This window comes from Monodelphis domestica, chromosome 8 (assembly GCF_027887165.1).
Source record: "Monodelphis domestica isolate mMonDom1 chromosome 8, mMonDom1.pri, whole genome shotgun sequence".
Taxonomy (NCBI): domain Eukaryota; kingdom Metazoa; phylum Chordata; class Mammalia; order Didelphimorphia; family Didelphidae; genus Monodelphis; species Monodelphis domestica.
The window spans coordinates 114,188,902-114,205,890 of record NC_077234.1 but is presented as its reverse complement, the minus strand read 5'-3'; the positions used below and the strand labels follow the sequence as shown (position 1 = coordinate 114,205,890).

General features: G+C 33.7%; 1 pseudogene; it reads right to left on the bottom strand.

The window, feature by feature from the left end:
- LOC100617683 (regucalcin-like) overlaps positions 1-16,692 on the bottom strand; it is a 98,342-nt pseudogene extending 81,650 nt beyond the window's left edge.
- Between the last annotated feature and the right edge of the window lie 297 nt (positions 16,693-16,989).

Sequence of the window (16,989 nt, the reverse complement as noted above, 5' to 3'; positions counted from 1 at the left end):
CCATAATATTAGAACCAATAAACACTTTTCTTTCCCAAAACAATTTAGAAGATCGGGATGAAAGGTCTATCTTACTGAACTGAGAATGGATCATATTCTAGCACAGGCTATGGCCCAGTAACCTAGCAATAACAATTGGGGGTGATTGAATCAATGGTGGCAGCTTGTGGAGATCTTAGCCCACACATAGTAAGAAGGTCAAACAATTGGTCAGAAGATTAGTGGCACTAAAATCAGGATGTATTACATTGTCCATACTTGGGTCTGGGGTAGAGAAGAACACTAGAAAGATGGGAAGTCCCAGGATCAAAAAGAGTGCTTGTGGTCAGTTATAGAGCAAATTATAACCTGGAGATCAGTGTCCATACTTCTACTTAGATCATATCACTTTGGAAGAATTGAAAACTTACAGACCCTAGGAATTAGCTCTGAAAAGAATGGAACAAAAACCTTAATTTTGGAAGAGTGTCCTTTCCACCCCAATAACAATAGCAGTAACCAGGAGTCAGGACATAGAAAGTTACTATTGTGACAGAAAAGATCTAAACACAAATTCAGATGACAACAATGTCAAAATGTCTACTTGTAAAGCCTCAAAGAAAAATGTGAATTTGTCTTATGCTCAAAAAGAATTCCTGGAAGAGGTCAAAAAAGACTTTACTAATTTAAAAAGGCATAGAGGGGAAAATGGGAAAAGAAATGGGAGTGATTTAAGAAAATAATTTAAAAATATGAAGTCAACACCTGGGTAAAGGAGGCAGAAAAAATACTGAATGAAATAAAATTTTAAAAAAGAATAGATCAAATGGTAAAAGAGATACCAAAATCCACTAAAGAGATAAACTCTTTAAAAAGCTAAATTGACCAATTGGAAAAGGCAATACAAAAGCTAAATGAAGAAAATAATTACTTCAAATCTAGAATTGGACAACTTGAAGCTAATGATTTATTGAAGCATCAATAAACAATTAGATAAAATAAAAATAATGATCAAACAGAAGAAAATGTGAAATATCTCATTGGAAAGAAAATAACTGACTTAGAAAATAGAAACAGGAGAAACAATTTAAGAATAATAACTGGAAGTCATTATTTAAAAGAACAAAGACATAGTTCAAGAAATTATCAAGGAAATGTACCATCATATCCTAGAAGCATCAAGTAAAATAGAAATTGAAAGAATCTACCAGTCACTTCTTGAAAGTGATCTAAAAATGAAACCTCCATGCAATATTATAGTCAAATTCCATAATTCACAAGTCAAGCAGAAAATTATAATAAACATTTAGAAAGAAACATGAACTGATACAAAATGAAGTTATTAAAAGCAGGAGAATATTTTATCTAGTAAAAGCAATATTGTAGCCATCAGCTGTGAATAAATGACTTAGGTATTCTCAGCAATACAATGACCTAAGACAATTTTGAAGGATTTATGATGAAACCTGAATGTAGATTAAAGTCTGAATGCAGATTGAAGAATTGTTGTTACCATTTTTCAGTCATGTCCAATTCTTCATAGTCCCATTTCATATTTGCTTGGAAAGGATACTAGAGAGGACAGTAGAGGATACCTTTCCTTCTCCAGCTCATTTTATAGATGAGGAAACTGAGGTAAATAGTATTAGCTAACCAGAGTCACAGAAATAACAAGTTTTTGAGGCTAGATTTGAACTCATTAAGATGATTTTTCCTGACTCTAGCACAACACTGTATCCACTCTACTATCTAACTGCCCAGATCAAAGCATCTTTTAAACTTTATTTTTCTTGTTTTATAGTGGATTGGGATGGGGTTTGGTGTTTTCTTTCACAGCATAACTAATGAGAAAATATTTTACATAACTGTACTCATATAACCTATCTCAATTTGCTTCCCTTCTCTTTGGTGCCCAAAGATTGAAAAATGAATATATCAAATACTTATTTGTCTGTCTGCCTTACCTTTGAATGCTTAGCTCATCGTACAGTGTTTCATATATGCTTGTGGAGTTTAGTTCATTGTTAAATTATCTGGTCTACATAATAGATATCTGGATATTGAAAAATATCTGGATAAAGAATGATTTTTTGTGGTGGGATTTAATGCCTATATATTGGTATTATATAAATGTATAGTAATGGAGAGGGTATGATTAAGCAAAAAAAGGAAAAAAATGAAGTGATAAAACAATAAGCATCAACAAAAACCAAAGAAACCTATCATTTCTGTGCAATTTAGGAAATTGATTTCATTTTGCAACATTCGTTTTTTCTATGGAAAAGTGCAGAATTATTCTGCCAGAAAATGATGTATGTGTGAAACTGATTTTTTTTTAGTTGGAAATTTTTGTTGAATCTTATTTTCTGTCTTGTTAGAGATTTTCTTGATTTTTTTAAGTAATTTCATTTTTTTAATTAAAAAGGAAGGAAAATTCTACTACCAAAATAGTTCTTTTATAAAAAGTCTACTTCTGCTACTCAGGTTGCAGTATTAATTTCTCTGGTTTCAGAACATAGGTCATGCATTTACTGTACTTGCATATTTTGATAAGGCTTAAAATAAATTTTGATTATCAAATAATCTTTTAATACTTGGCTCTGATACACTTTGTTCAATAAGCAATTTTTTATTAATTTTTTTGTTTGTAATAAGCTCCTGAAGGAAAGTCTGTCTATTTCTCTCAAAACATAATATTCTTTTGAATTTAAAGGCAAAGCTTGTTATAATACTCACAATGGATAATCTGCAAAGGGATTATTATATTGGTATCTTGAAAAGATCACAGCAAAGAAATTTACTAGTCATATATATCATCAAATAAACATATTTTCCTTTTATTTAAAATCATTAAGTAACAAAATTCTCTTGTGTTATATTAAATGAGTGGGAGAGATGGAAAGAGGAGACAGAGAGAGATAAATAAGGTCAGAGAGAGATAATTATAGAGAAACAGACAGAGTTAGTAGCAGAGAGGAGAAACACAGAGAGATAGACACAGAGAGAAGGAGAGAGGAGAAAATGGAGAACCTCCAAGGTGACCTAGATTCAAGTTCCACTACTGATCCAGAGTGCTTTTGTGATTCTGGGAAAGATATTCAACCTCTGAGTGCTGTAGGAAAATCTCTAAAACCATAAATTGCAAAGAAGCCAAACTTCATTGCTAGAGGAGTTTTTCTCATCTGTAGTCCTTGCTATAAATGAAATTGTAGGATATCCCACCCTGCAGCCCTTTGGAAAGAAAAGAAAATGAAGAGAAAGATATAGGCACAGTTAACTTGAAAGAAATGGCCAAGGAATAAAATACTAAGGGAGACTTTTGTTTTAAACTTCTAGCTGAGAAAGTAAAGCAAAAGAAATTTGCTGAGTTTGAAGAATGTCTAGGTAACAGATTCATCACCTAAGCCAAGCCCAAAGTAGGACTGGATCCAAGCATTGTAGCTAGCCATTTGCATGGTTTATGACAGCAAAATTTGTGACATCAAAGGGCAGAGAAGATGCAAAGTTGTAATATGATACTCTGCACAGCACAGTTATTTTCAAGTAAGGAAAACTACCTTTTTTCAGCTGCAGCACATTAGAAGAGACACTTCACTAAATGTTCAGAATGCAAAATTGTCCGTAGCATACATTCTAATCTTCAGCAAGTAAAGAACTTGGGAGAAAAAAAAAAATTTTTTTTATTCCACCCTTTTCCGTAGGTCATCAAATAACCTGGCTTTTACAGAGAGAGAAAGACATTAAGAACTATTTTTAGTATAACATTTTCAATGAGAAGCCTAATAAATTAAGCAGAAACATTTGCTGCTGATAGAAAAAATTTGCATTTTTCCCCAACATTTAACATGTTTTTCTTTATTAAGCAAGGACATATATACCACATATACATACGTGGAACAAATCTTCCTAAAACCAAAGACTCAGTTCATAAGCAGCAAAGAGCAGATTAAATAATTTTCTAATGAAAAGAAGTGGGAGGAAGGCAAGGGATGGAAGGGCCTCATATAGGGAGGAATCTGAGGTGGAAAGGGTGAAGAGTTCCCAGGAATGCAGACGATAGATTCCCAGGTGCAAGGAGGGACAAAGACATCTCTCATTCATTCTTCTGGGGTGCAATAATACATTCTTTAGCAATAAACAAACACGAAGTGATCAGGTTCCCAGATTTAGAATCAACCCCCACCAACAGATGCCTAGTCAAGTTTAAATGATAACAGTAATAGTTCCAAAAGAGCTCAAGTCAATAGGGATAGTGAGTTTGGGTCCAGTGATAGTGAGTTTGGAAGGGGGACAAGAATTAGAAGAATGTTTGATTAGGTCATCCCTGAGAGAGAATGAAAACTGGTATAGGATGAGTCAGTGGCTAATAGGACCCACATCCACTGCTTTCAAAGACAGTTTCTTCAAGTTACTCTGGATCCTAAATTCAGCAGATTTGGCCAAATAACTCGGAGTCCCAGGAAAATAGAGTTGTCCTTACGCATCTACATCACTCTTATCGTAGGGAAACGAGCATATCAAGATAATGCAATTTTTTTTTGGGGGGGGAATGTTTCCTCTGCATCGAAGATCTGTTAGTCATGACTTTGACATTTTCTCTCTGAGCTAGAGATTTCTTCCTGCTCCCTAGTGACTCCCCCATACATATATATCTTGTTTGTATAGATCTGTTTGCATGTTACCTTTCTGAGCATAGGAACAGTCATTTGCCTCCTTTGTATCTTCAGTGGTTAGCACAATACCTGAACACATTCTACATGTTCATAAATGAATGACAGACTGACTGTATATTTTGCTCTGCCTACTCCAACACAAGGTTTCCAAGTTCTTCAAAGGAAAATTTTGTGAACTATAAATTTTGAGTTTGTCCATAAATGTGAGAAAAAAAGTAAAGGAAAAATTAGCAAGTATCTAGAAATGAGTGCATTCCATTGAAATGACAGTCTGTTCTTTCTGTGGTTGATTTAGACAGTTTTTTTTTTTAACCTTTGTTTTCACTTCTTGTAACTGAATAGTTTGTTTATGCCATCAACTAAAACAACAAATCCAAGGAATGCTCCACAGATCAAGTTCTATTCCACTTGTTAAAAAAGATTTTCCCTCTGTGGGAATGCTTGCCTTTTCTTAAACAAAATGATAGCAGTGGTTGAAAGCAGTGTTCTACAAATAGAATACTATGTTCCTAAAGACACTGGCAGAACATTTGTGTGCTCTACTTAATAGACCACATCCAAGAACTCTTAGAGGCAAACATCTCCTACTCTCATGAACGTGTTACTAATATAAAACTCTCTTGGGTAAAATCAGTCTTTGAAATGGAATAATATTTGTAGATATATGCATATCTCTATGTGTGTGAATATATAGATGTACATACATTCAATCAGTATATACATACATGACATATATAGACATGACTTATGTATGTATACAGACACAAATGTTTCTATACATTTGTGTGTATACATGTGTGTGCATTTAAGTATGTTAATATATGTGTATGTGATATAAAAGGATATAATAGATCCTTTATATTCTGATTAAAGTATAAAGTCCATTCAGAACAAAAAGAATTATTTTCATTTTTATTTTCCTATTTAATTAAAATATTGGTATTGATCAGACTATAACATACTAAGCAATAGTTTCATAGGAATATCATCACTGGATGATAATATGTAATATATCATCAGTCTTATTAACATTTTTCAGCACTTCCAAAACTTTTCCTCACTAAACATTTCATGGAATTTGGTTAGGAAAACAAAAAAAAAAATAATTCAAATAGGTATCATGACATTAAATGTAATTAAAGATTTCAATAGAATTTTATGAATAAACCACTCTCCTAGATGTCAAGGATATGTAAGACAAACCAAAGACAATAAACCTGCAACCACTTCCACATCCATCATCATAAGATGTTTAAATTATCAGCTTCTGTTTAGCCTAGCAGATATTTAAGTGAATGAGGGCTCCTAATCTAAGTCAAATGCTTTAAGATAAAAACAATATCAAGCAGAGGAAATAAAACCACTGAATTTTATGTCCAGAGATTGAAGGTAGAGTCCGGGCTGTGTAATATACTAGTTACACTGTTTTGAGCCACATACTCCTGAACAAAATCTTAGATTTTTCTGTGCCTCAGGAAACTTTCTAAGACTACCTATTTTTCTATCTTTGGACAATTAGATGGTACAGTAGACAGAGAACTGGGGCAAGAGGGAAGACTCTCTTCCCAAGATTAAATCCAAACTCAAACACTTACTATCTGTGTGATTCTGGTCAAGTCACTTACCCCTGTTTGCTTGAGTTTTCTCAACTGTAAAATGAGAGAAGTAAATAGCAAACCACTTAATTGTCTTTGCTGAAAAAAATGTCACTTGGGGAATGAATATATGGATAGAAGAAAAGAGAGCCAATGGCAAGATCCTTAGTGAATACTTTTGCTTAAGGAGTGAAAAATAATCAATGGACCAATTAAGACAAATGAGCAGGGTTTTTTGCACATTTAGGAAGAGAATGTGAATTGAAGAGCACCAAAGAGCAAGATGAGCAGGATCCAAGTGAGGATGAAGGAAGAAAAGATAAGCTCAATAGTGTTAAAATCTGAAGAAAGGATAATGAAGTGAGGAACTCTTAGTTTTGAATTAGATTTGTCTGTTAAGACATTATTGCTAGTAATCTTTGATACCAAAATTCAAGAAGCTGATGAATGAGTAGCAAGTGAACAAATAAAGGCAGTGAATGTAAATTATTCCATGATTTTGTAAAATCATGTAAAAAGTAAAAAGTAAATGTAAAAATGTAAAAAGAAATGTGAAAAGAAGATAGAGAGTTGAGGACCCTTGAAGGCAAATAAAAAGAGACAATTAAGTAGGGGTCTATTGTAGTAGAAAGTGAATTGATGATAGAGTAAAGACCTTAAGATTTGTAAAGTAGTAGGTCTCATGCATTCAAAGAGTAGGGCTGTCCTACTTTGATGAGATTGATGAGATAAATTGATAAGATTTGTAAAAAGTGAAATAGTATATATGAAAAAAATGGTAGCCAAAGATAGTCTTGGTGGTTATCCATGGTTAGTGATTGTAATCTGAATGAAGATTCAACAAAGGAGATTAGAAAGGAACAGTTTTACATTACAAGTAGAAGGAGAGCCAGAAGAGAGCAGTATCATCAGAACCTGGAGATGGGAGAAAATCTAGAAGGACAAGAAGCTAAACAAACCAAAAGTCAATTAAAATGGCTAATTATAAGATCAAGTTTATGAAAGAAAAAAATGAGATGTCAGATAAGATATAACAGACTGGAAAAACTTTATATTTATTTTTATATAGATATATAGACACATATGTGTATATGCATATATACATATTAGTATATTGCTATGTATGAACATGTTTTCTCCCTTTATAGAATATAAATTACTTGAGGAAAGGTAGTATTTTATTTGTCTTTGTGTTGTCAGAACTTAGTTCAGTACTTAGTGTATACTAGATACTTAAAGATTCAGTAAATTTAATTCAATTCACTAAACTTTTATTAAGCACCTACTACATGCCAGACATTCTACTACACACTGAATATGTAATTGAGAAAAAGAAAGATAACCTTGCCTCATAAAGCTAATGGAGAGATAACACACAAAAAGAAGCAGGTAACTGGTGGTGGTGGAGGAGCAGAAAATACCAGGGAATATCCAGACCATAGTATCTTGTTCATTGAAATTGAAACCAGACAGATGAGATTTGTTGATTAATTTATTAGTTTGCTGATAGAATAATGGGGGTTTTAGGTGGCTCAAGGTGGAGAGATAAATGGAAGACTATGAAATTGTGTTTACAGAGGGAGATTTTAGGGTTTCATATTAATTGTAAAAGTTATATATGATGTTGAGATCAAAGGTGTGGCCTCCCCTGTGAATGGCCTAGGAAATTATAATCATAGGTCTTGAGAGATGGAGATACTGATGAATGTAGAAACTAGGTTATTCAGTATGAATATTGATGTTCTCAATAATCAGTATAAGGGTATAGATAGAGATGAAGATATGCCAGTCATTCAATTAATCAAAAAGGTAATGTAATCTTAGAGCTTGGTGAAATTTATTTCTGGTTTCCACTCCTGACTCTTTGGACTTCTCCTATAATGCCATAACAGTCCTCTCAACTTGGAAGTTGCCAAAACTCCTGGTTTTATCCCACTGGAAGAGCACTAAGATGCCATGGGCCATCAGAACTTTCATTTTAAGGAAAGTACCCTGGTCTAACCACGTTTTCAGGGTTTGTTGTTGTTGTTGTTGTTGTTGGCTAGAACAATTTATTATTACATCAGTTTCAAGAAATGTTTTACGTCCCTCAAGACAGATAAAAACATTAGACTAACAACACAAATCAAAATGAATTGGTACAATATATTAATTTGAAGACAGACTAAGGAAATGAGCAGTTTGCAACAGTTACAGAGAACCATTTTCATACTGTATGTGTAGCTTGTCAACAAATATTTTATCTTCTCAAAATCTTAGTTGGAATATAGCTGAGATCTTCAAATATAACCAGAGTTGAATTGAAGGGAAAACCTTTATGTGTGTGTGTGTGTGTGTGTGTGTGTGTGTGTGTGTGTATGTGTGTAAAACGTGATCTTTCAACCATTATTTTATTTTTTTAATTTTTATTTAGTATATTTTTCCATGGTTACATAATTCATAATCCCCCCTCCTCCCCTCTCTCAAAGCTGACAAGTAGTTCCATTGTGTTATAAATGTATCATAGTTCAAAACCTATTTCCATGTTATTCATATTTGTAGTAGAAAGATCCTTTAACATCAAAACCTTAATCACATCCCTATCTCACTATGTGATCAATCATATATTTTTCTAATTCATTTCTGGTTCCATAGTTCTTTCTCTGGATTTGGATATCATTCTTTCTTACAAGTTCCTCTGGATTGTCCTGGGTCATTGCATTCCTACTAGTAGAAAAGTCTATTACATTCAATTGTGCCATAATGTATTAGTCTTAATGTACAATGTTCTCTTGGTTCTGCTCTGTTTGCTCTGCATCAATTCTTGGAGGTTGTTCCAGTTCACATGAAATTCCTACAATTCTTTATTCCTTTCAGCAAAATAATATTCCTTCACCAAGATATACTACAATTTATTCTGCCATTCCCCAATCAATGGACACCTCTTCATTTTCCAAATTTTTGCCACCACAAAGTATGGCTTTAAGTATTTTTGTACAAGTCTTTTGCCTTATTATCTCTTTGGGGTACAAACCTAGCAGTGGTATGGCTGGGTCAAAGGGTAGGCAGTCTATTAAAGCCCTTTGGGCATAGTTCCAAATTGCCCTCCAGAATGTTTGGACCAATTCACAACACCACTAGCAGTGTATTAATGTCCCAATTTTGCCTTATCCCTTCCAACATTTATCACTTTCCTTTGCTGTCATATTGGCCTATCTGCTATTAAACAGTACGTTAAAGACCTTGAATTGAGGGGAGTCTACTACTTCCTGGGTCAACCCATTCTACTTTTGGATAGTTAAAATTCTTAGGAAGTTTTTCCTCCACAAATGCACCCATTATGCCAGGTACAGGTTTTATCTGTTTATATGTGTTTCCCTATGTAGAATGTAATCTCCTTGGAGCCAGAGCTTTTTCTTTGTTTGTTTATTTACTTTTATTTTTGCATCTCTGGGCTTCAGTATAAAGTTAGTATTTAATCCAACAATACTTTTAATTCTCTCTTGACTTCACTTCTGAATCTGCAAACTTTCTTTACCAGCATACCTCCCACTCAACTTTTCATCTTCCTTTTATGTTATCTTCCCCCACTAGAATATAGGCTTCTCCAGGGCAGGGACTATTTTCCTTTCCCTTTGCATTTGTCCTCTTAGTGCTCAGTAAGGACCCTGTCATAGATAAAGCACTTAATAAATATTCATTCAATTGACTGGAATGGACTGTATCACTGGTCAGTGAATTCCTCATCAGTAGGAGTTTTAAAGTAAGGACTAGATGAGTAATTTTTTAAAGTTGTTAAATAGGGCATGCATATAGAAGAGCGGATTCTCTTCCTGTTCTAAGAAATTACAATTCACAAAAGAAGGGTAAAAAATAAGTATATTTGAACCTTCAGAACATTGCCATATTTTTTAGAAAAATATGGGATTTTTTTTTCTTTTTCTCATGGATTTATTTAACGGTAGAACAAGAACTGACCTCAAAAATATCCTGCTTTAAAACAAGAAAGGCATATTCTCAAAATAAACCCTGCAGGATAAAGTGATGATCACAGAATAACTGAACCTTTTTGGTCCTCTTCACACGTGACAATTCATGACTCAACACTGTACCTGTGCACTAGATGTAGTCTACAATGCATTCCTTAAAGCCTCAGTTAAAAAACTAAGCATATATATAAAGCCTTTTCTGATAGATGCAATTTCTCTCCTTCCTCAAACTTCCTTTATTTATTCCATATAAGTACACATTACATCACTCAATAAAACTTAAACATTTTGTAAGCAGAAATGGTTTCATTTTTTGCTTTTTTAAATTTCTGGATCCTGGATGACATATAGGAGGTGCTTAATAAATTGTTGTCGTTCATTTGTTTTTCAGGAATGTCTTAATTTGTGACCCCATTTGGGGTTTTCTTGGCAAAGATACTGGAGTGGTTTGGCATTTCCCTCTCCAGATGATTTTACAGATAAGAAACTGATGCCAACAGGCTTAAGTGACTTGCTCAGGGTTACACAGCTAATAACTGTCCAAGACTGGATTTGAATTCTAGTTTTCCTAACTTTAGCCTTAATGCTTTAGTCACTACATCACCTAGTTGCCTAGCTTAATAAATGTTCGATATTGATTATTTAAAGTCATAATCATATGATCCAAATTAAGATGCAAAAACAATTAAATGACACACCATTGGTCAAATAGTCACTAAATATACTAGGGTTCATATTCTTCTCCTACTGTCCAAATCTATATCCATCATTCCAAATTTAAAGCTTTGTCCACAACATCTTGCTATATTACCTTATTTTCCCATTTCAATTTACAAGTATTCTGAGTACAGTGACTTATAGGGGACTATTGATTTTTTTTTAGTGTCAAATTGTTCTGAAGAAATTATTAAAGGAACATAAGACTGTAGCAAACAATTTGCCATAATTAATGAAATCCATCAAAACCTATCCTTCTTTGGTACAAAATGAATCAATAGCACTTCAATGAAAATTATGTTATAGGGACAGATTTTGGGTAAATATGTCTCCCTTTTTTTTCCAAAACAAGTATATACAAATGTAATTTCTTCTCATTCAAATGATAGTGATTATTCCTTCTTGTCCTCTAAAAACATTCAGCATGTTCCTACATGTGCCTCGCTCCTTGGATATTAGTGCACATCTTGAAGTGAATAAACCATGTATAAGTATTGCCTCAGAAGATTATGATAGAAAACTGAATATTTTTGGGAATAAGCGCAAAAAATGACATGCAGACTGACTTTAGTACTTCAAGGTTCTATAATTTCATGAGTATGGATACTTTCCACTCACACAGATTACAATTCCTCCTTCCCTCCATAAAGTTAGTGTGTCCAAAAATGTGCCTCCTTGCAGCCAACCTGATGATAAACTTCTTCCAACTCTGCTTGTCTGATCCTTGGATGACAAATAAAGCATCTATCACCAGGATAATAACTAAAGCCTTTCCAGTTTGACAATATTTTCCAGTGGTTGCCCACTCACATCATAGCCTTCAGGAATTCAAGACTCCAATTCACACCACAGTAAGGCACTGAAGGAGATCTTTAGATGAGACCTAACATTGTTTAGGCAGATATAAATAGTGCATTATATGCTACACTTTTATTGAAGTATAATTTAAATGAGTACATCAGGTTGGTCAGTTAATGTAAGATTCTATTTCATCTCTTCTCAAATATTATTTATATTTCACTTCTTGATTATAATTCCTGTCAAATATTTATAATATATTTCCCATCCTGGCCTCATAGTTTGTTATTGCTATAGCACTACCTCCCTGCCCCAATCTGACAACTACAGACCATTCTTAGGAAGAACTTGATCATTCAGATAGAGACTCCTAAGGATCAGACATTCTCATTTCTCCTCAATGATTTTCTACTCTGCCAACACCACAGTTACTCTTTTATCCATTTTTATCTGAGACTATATGACAATTATTGTTACCAAAAAAAGGTGTGTTCAAAGGCTACTAAAAGTCCCCTAAGAAAGGTATGTTCAGAAGTTTGCTTTATTGTTCCATTCATCTTCTTTGTGAATCCTTATATCATATTTCCCTTCCCTGGTCCCTATTCCTCCATATATGCATTCTCCTATTATAGAAAGTAAACATCTCTTGTTTTTGTATCTCCAGCACTTACAAGTCCTTTGCCATAGAAAGTGCTCAATAAATGCTATTAATTCATCTATTAATTCAGTCACTTTTCATTCATTCCTTTCATTCTTTATTTTGATGACCAAGTTCTTAGTTTTGTTGTCAGGACATTTTGTTTTTATTTGTCTTCTTTTTAAATGCTAACCTTGTCTCAGTTTATTTTTTAATTAAGAAAAAAGTCATTTAACTGTGCAGAATCTGATCTTTCTCAGCTGTAAAATAGTGCAGATACATAGAATCCCTCACAGATTTATTTGGGGGGTAACCCTGTAAATGCAATTTAATGTGTTAAGAGAATTTATAGTTAGCTACATTGTGTAATGGATGGAGAACCAGTCTGGAGTCTGAAAGATTCATATTCCTAAGATCAAATTTGCCCTCCGACACTTAGTAGGAGTGACCCAGGGCAAGTTCTTCATCTGTAAAATGATCTGGAGAAGAAAATGGCAAACCACTCTTGTATCTTTGCAAGAAAACCCCAAATGCAATCATAAAAAATTGAACTTGGCTGAAAACAACTGAACAAGAACAGAAGAACTATCTTTTGTCCATTATTTAACCATACTCCCAGCCTATATTTCAACTCAACAATTAAGTTGCTCTTTATTAGTAATTTCCAAAAGTTCAATGACCAAACTGTATAATAGATGCTTCAACTGTGGATAGAGTGCCAGGTCTGGAATCAAGAACTTAATGTGTGACCTTGGACAAGTCAGTTAACCCTGTTTTCCTCAATTAGCTCATCTGTAAAATGAGTGGGAGGGAAAAAAATGGCAAAATATTTTGTCTTTGCAAAAAACAACAGCAACAACAACAAAAAAAACCTAAGTCACAAAGTTTTTGTTCTGCCTGAAAATGACTGAACAACAATGAAAGGATAAAAGCTACAGTATGCTAAAAGGGCTATATATATTTTTCTACATGATGTGTTCAGCATGTATTTGTATGTAAATGTATATACATTTACATACAATGTGCCGTATGTAAATAGAACTAAATGAAATATAACTGAATATTTTAAGCATGTAACACATATTTAGCTCATATACTAGTTTTCCATTTTAGAGATTCTACCCACTCTTTAGAGGAAAGGGTTTTAGTGGCATAAAACTGAAACTTTAGAGATAATTTAAACTTATTTTAACCAGGCAGAAACTGAGGTCTAGAAAAGTGAAGTTATTTTTCCTAATTACAGAGATAATAATATTGGTTTATGTAAGTACCAAAAGACCCTTGGGATAAAATTATAGAACTTCTAAATTATACATTGTTCTGGTCAAAAACTCTCAAGGAACTTTCAAATGAGAGATCTTAATCAAGGAATGTATAATATACATACATATGCCATGTAATTATATATATATATATATATATATATATACATATATATATAATAAATCTCTCTGGTGTAATATGGCAGGATCACCAAATCCTCTCATCTACCATATTGAAGGATTACATGATTTCTCTTCTTCTAGACAGTGAGGTAGAATATCACCAATGTGGACACTGATTTGTCCAATCTAAAATGGTCAAGGGTGGAGGGAAGGCATTTTGTCCACTATATCATTGTAGGAGATATATTTATTCAGCATATTATATTGCATTTATTTCATATTTATTTACTTGTGTACATGTTTTGTCTCATATATGTAATGTTAGTTCCTTGATGGCAAAAATTATTTTTTCTTTGTATTTCTTGTACCTATCAAAGTACCTGTCATATGATATATAGACTTAATAAATGTTTGTTGAACTGAGTTTAAATGAACTGAATTTTCTCTCCATTCAAATAACTATTCTATTGACTGCAAGACATGACAGCTTCCATTAAGAGATATCAACTTGACAGCTGATTGTAAACAACATATTAATATCCTTTGCTTCCTGGCATGCTCCTATTTGGACCAATCCACTTCTCATGACAATCTATTTTAAATATGGATGGGCAACTTGTCATAGAATATAGAAAGCCTGTATAGGAATAAGAGATATCTTTTTTCAAGTTTTGCTTTTGACACATATTTTCTCAATGATCTGGAGCAAGACATTTTACTTGCTGATAATCCAAAAGATTCTCTTAGCTCTAAGTTGCAGAAGAGTTGCTCAGTTGCATTGTGTGATCCACATTGAAGAGAAGGTTTGTTTTCATTTTGTTTTGCTCACTAGAAGAATGCTATATAAAGCAAATCACAGATTTGGTCCAAAAATAAAATCAATAAAATTATGATAGTTTGTTAAATTGTCAGAAGTATTTTATTCATAATGAATATTGGTGTCTTTAATAACTGCTTAAATGTTTTTAATTGTAGATATCTTTTCTATCACCTTACTTTCTAAATATAATCATTCCATCCTCCTCTCACCAAGGAACTTCACCTTGTAATAGAATAAAAATAAGGGGGGGAAAACAATTCAACAGAGTTAACCAAAGCAACCTCTAAAAGGAAGCATAGATATACTTATGTCCAAGGATTCTCTGGGGCCAGGCTTGCTAATATGATTATAAAGTGTTAAGCTTTTTTAGAAAAAGACAATATCTTTGAGGTAGTTGGTGTCATAGTCATTTAATAATGTAGCCATTTTAAAACCACATGCATTTTATAATTCTGACCTGAACAAGGTAAGCTTTGGAGACAGAGTCAGAGCAGTCAAGTCTCTGTATGTGCACCTGATCTTCCTTGTTCTTAGTTTTCTGAAGTAAGCCAATTAAAATCCTGAGAAGTAGCAAAAACTTTGAATTCCCAAGCAATGACAGTTCAAACATTATCAACATTAAAGTGACCTTTAAAAAAAATAAATCCCATTCCACCTTCTCAGAGATTTCCACATATTTACTGCCCTGGGTTCCTACAGAGAATTGAGTATATATTTGTATGAAGGAATGTAATGCCACTAGATGCCCAGAAGGCTTAAAGCTGTTGAAAACTTGGCCTGTGGAATTCATTAGAGGAAAACCTGTTTTAGCCCATCCTGAATGAACAACAGCAATAATAAAAAAGCCTTGGTCTCAAGGTAGACCAGGATAATTTTCTTTTCGTTATGAGCTATAATTGGTGAATATATTAATATAGGGGACTGGCAAAGAAAGACACCATCACTTGTTATTAGCTTCACAAATATTTGTAACCGTGACAGAGTCTTCATTCAGAGGCAGGCTATGACATTTGAGTGTCATACTTTGTAAGAAAGAAATGTAATATTGTTCGTAGTTAGAAATGCAAACGTTCCCCCAGCTAACAGGATTAGAGCTTGAAATCTTTCCCAAGGACAAAATTACAGCTGCATATTCATTTATCAAGTACTAGATTTTCTATAAAGTGAACCTCTGCTCTATAGGTGGTATAGAATGCAATTAATTAATTCTAAGCATTAAAATAAGCAGACTTTATTCAGAAGATTAATAAATGACATGTAGATATTATACAGAATCAAAGCTGATTTCATTTATTCTTGAATGAAATATTAGCTTTTTTCATAAATACATAATCATTAGTAAAAAAGCATTAAACAAATGTTGAACAGAAATGAAAACAATTCTGATGCCAAATTGGTTGTGCTCAAGGCAAACACAAGCTTTGTAACCCCACCCCCCACCACCAATTTCTTTATAAATAGAGAAGCAATCATATTCCTGCTGATTTCGTTTTCATTTAAACATTTTAGTGGCTGCCGACTGCAACTTGTTCCTAGTGGCAATAAGAAAAGCTGTAGTTTTAATAATTGCTTGGATGATTTATGGTAGGATTATTTCAATAAGTGATGTTTCTACCATTCTCTTTCCTTCCTGGCTTTTCTATGTAAATTAGTGGCAATTTGTGGCACTTCAATGCAGAGGAATTGCATTTCCCTCCCAGAAAATGTGGCTGGAACAGATCAAGCCTGCATTTCCCAGAGTTCTTGGATTTTTTTTCTCCCCCCATCCCTTTCTTTTGGAATTTCTCCTTTCTGAAACCAGCCAAATGTAGACAAAACCCTTCCTCCCTGGAGTTGAGCAGGAGAGCCTCCTTGTTCAAAATGTTAATTCATAACTGCATCTGTTCCATTCATTCCATTCTGAAGGTGATGGGAAGCAGGGTAGGAGAGCATAAATGAGACAACATTTAATACCAGCATTTATCATCCGTGAAAGCAGATATGCCCACAGGTTTTCTGTTTGCCAACCCTTGGCTGAAAAAGCCAACCAATGGTGCTACCACATGGATGAGATTAAAAAGCATCCCCGGAAGGAATCTCCTCTCCAGGAAAAGAGGAATGCACTGGCCACTTATTACCATGCTGGCACATAAGACTGAAAGGAAAATAAAACAGAAAAGTGCAATACTTGTGCTTTAGAACATATACAAATACAAAGTAAAGCTGTGCATCTCAGTAAGAAAATGATTTTCCATGTTCTCACCCAATTAGGAATTGTGACTAAAAGTCACAGAGAGAAAAAGGAGTCTAAATGAGATAGCAAATCTAAGTCTAGAAGATTCTCATCTTCATGCAGTATACCACATTATGTCCCCGAGAGTCGCAGCAAGTAAACAGCCATCAATTAAGAACTCACTATGTTCCAGGTAGCATATTAA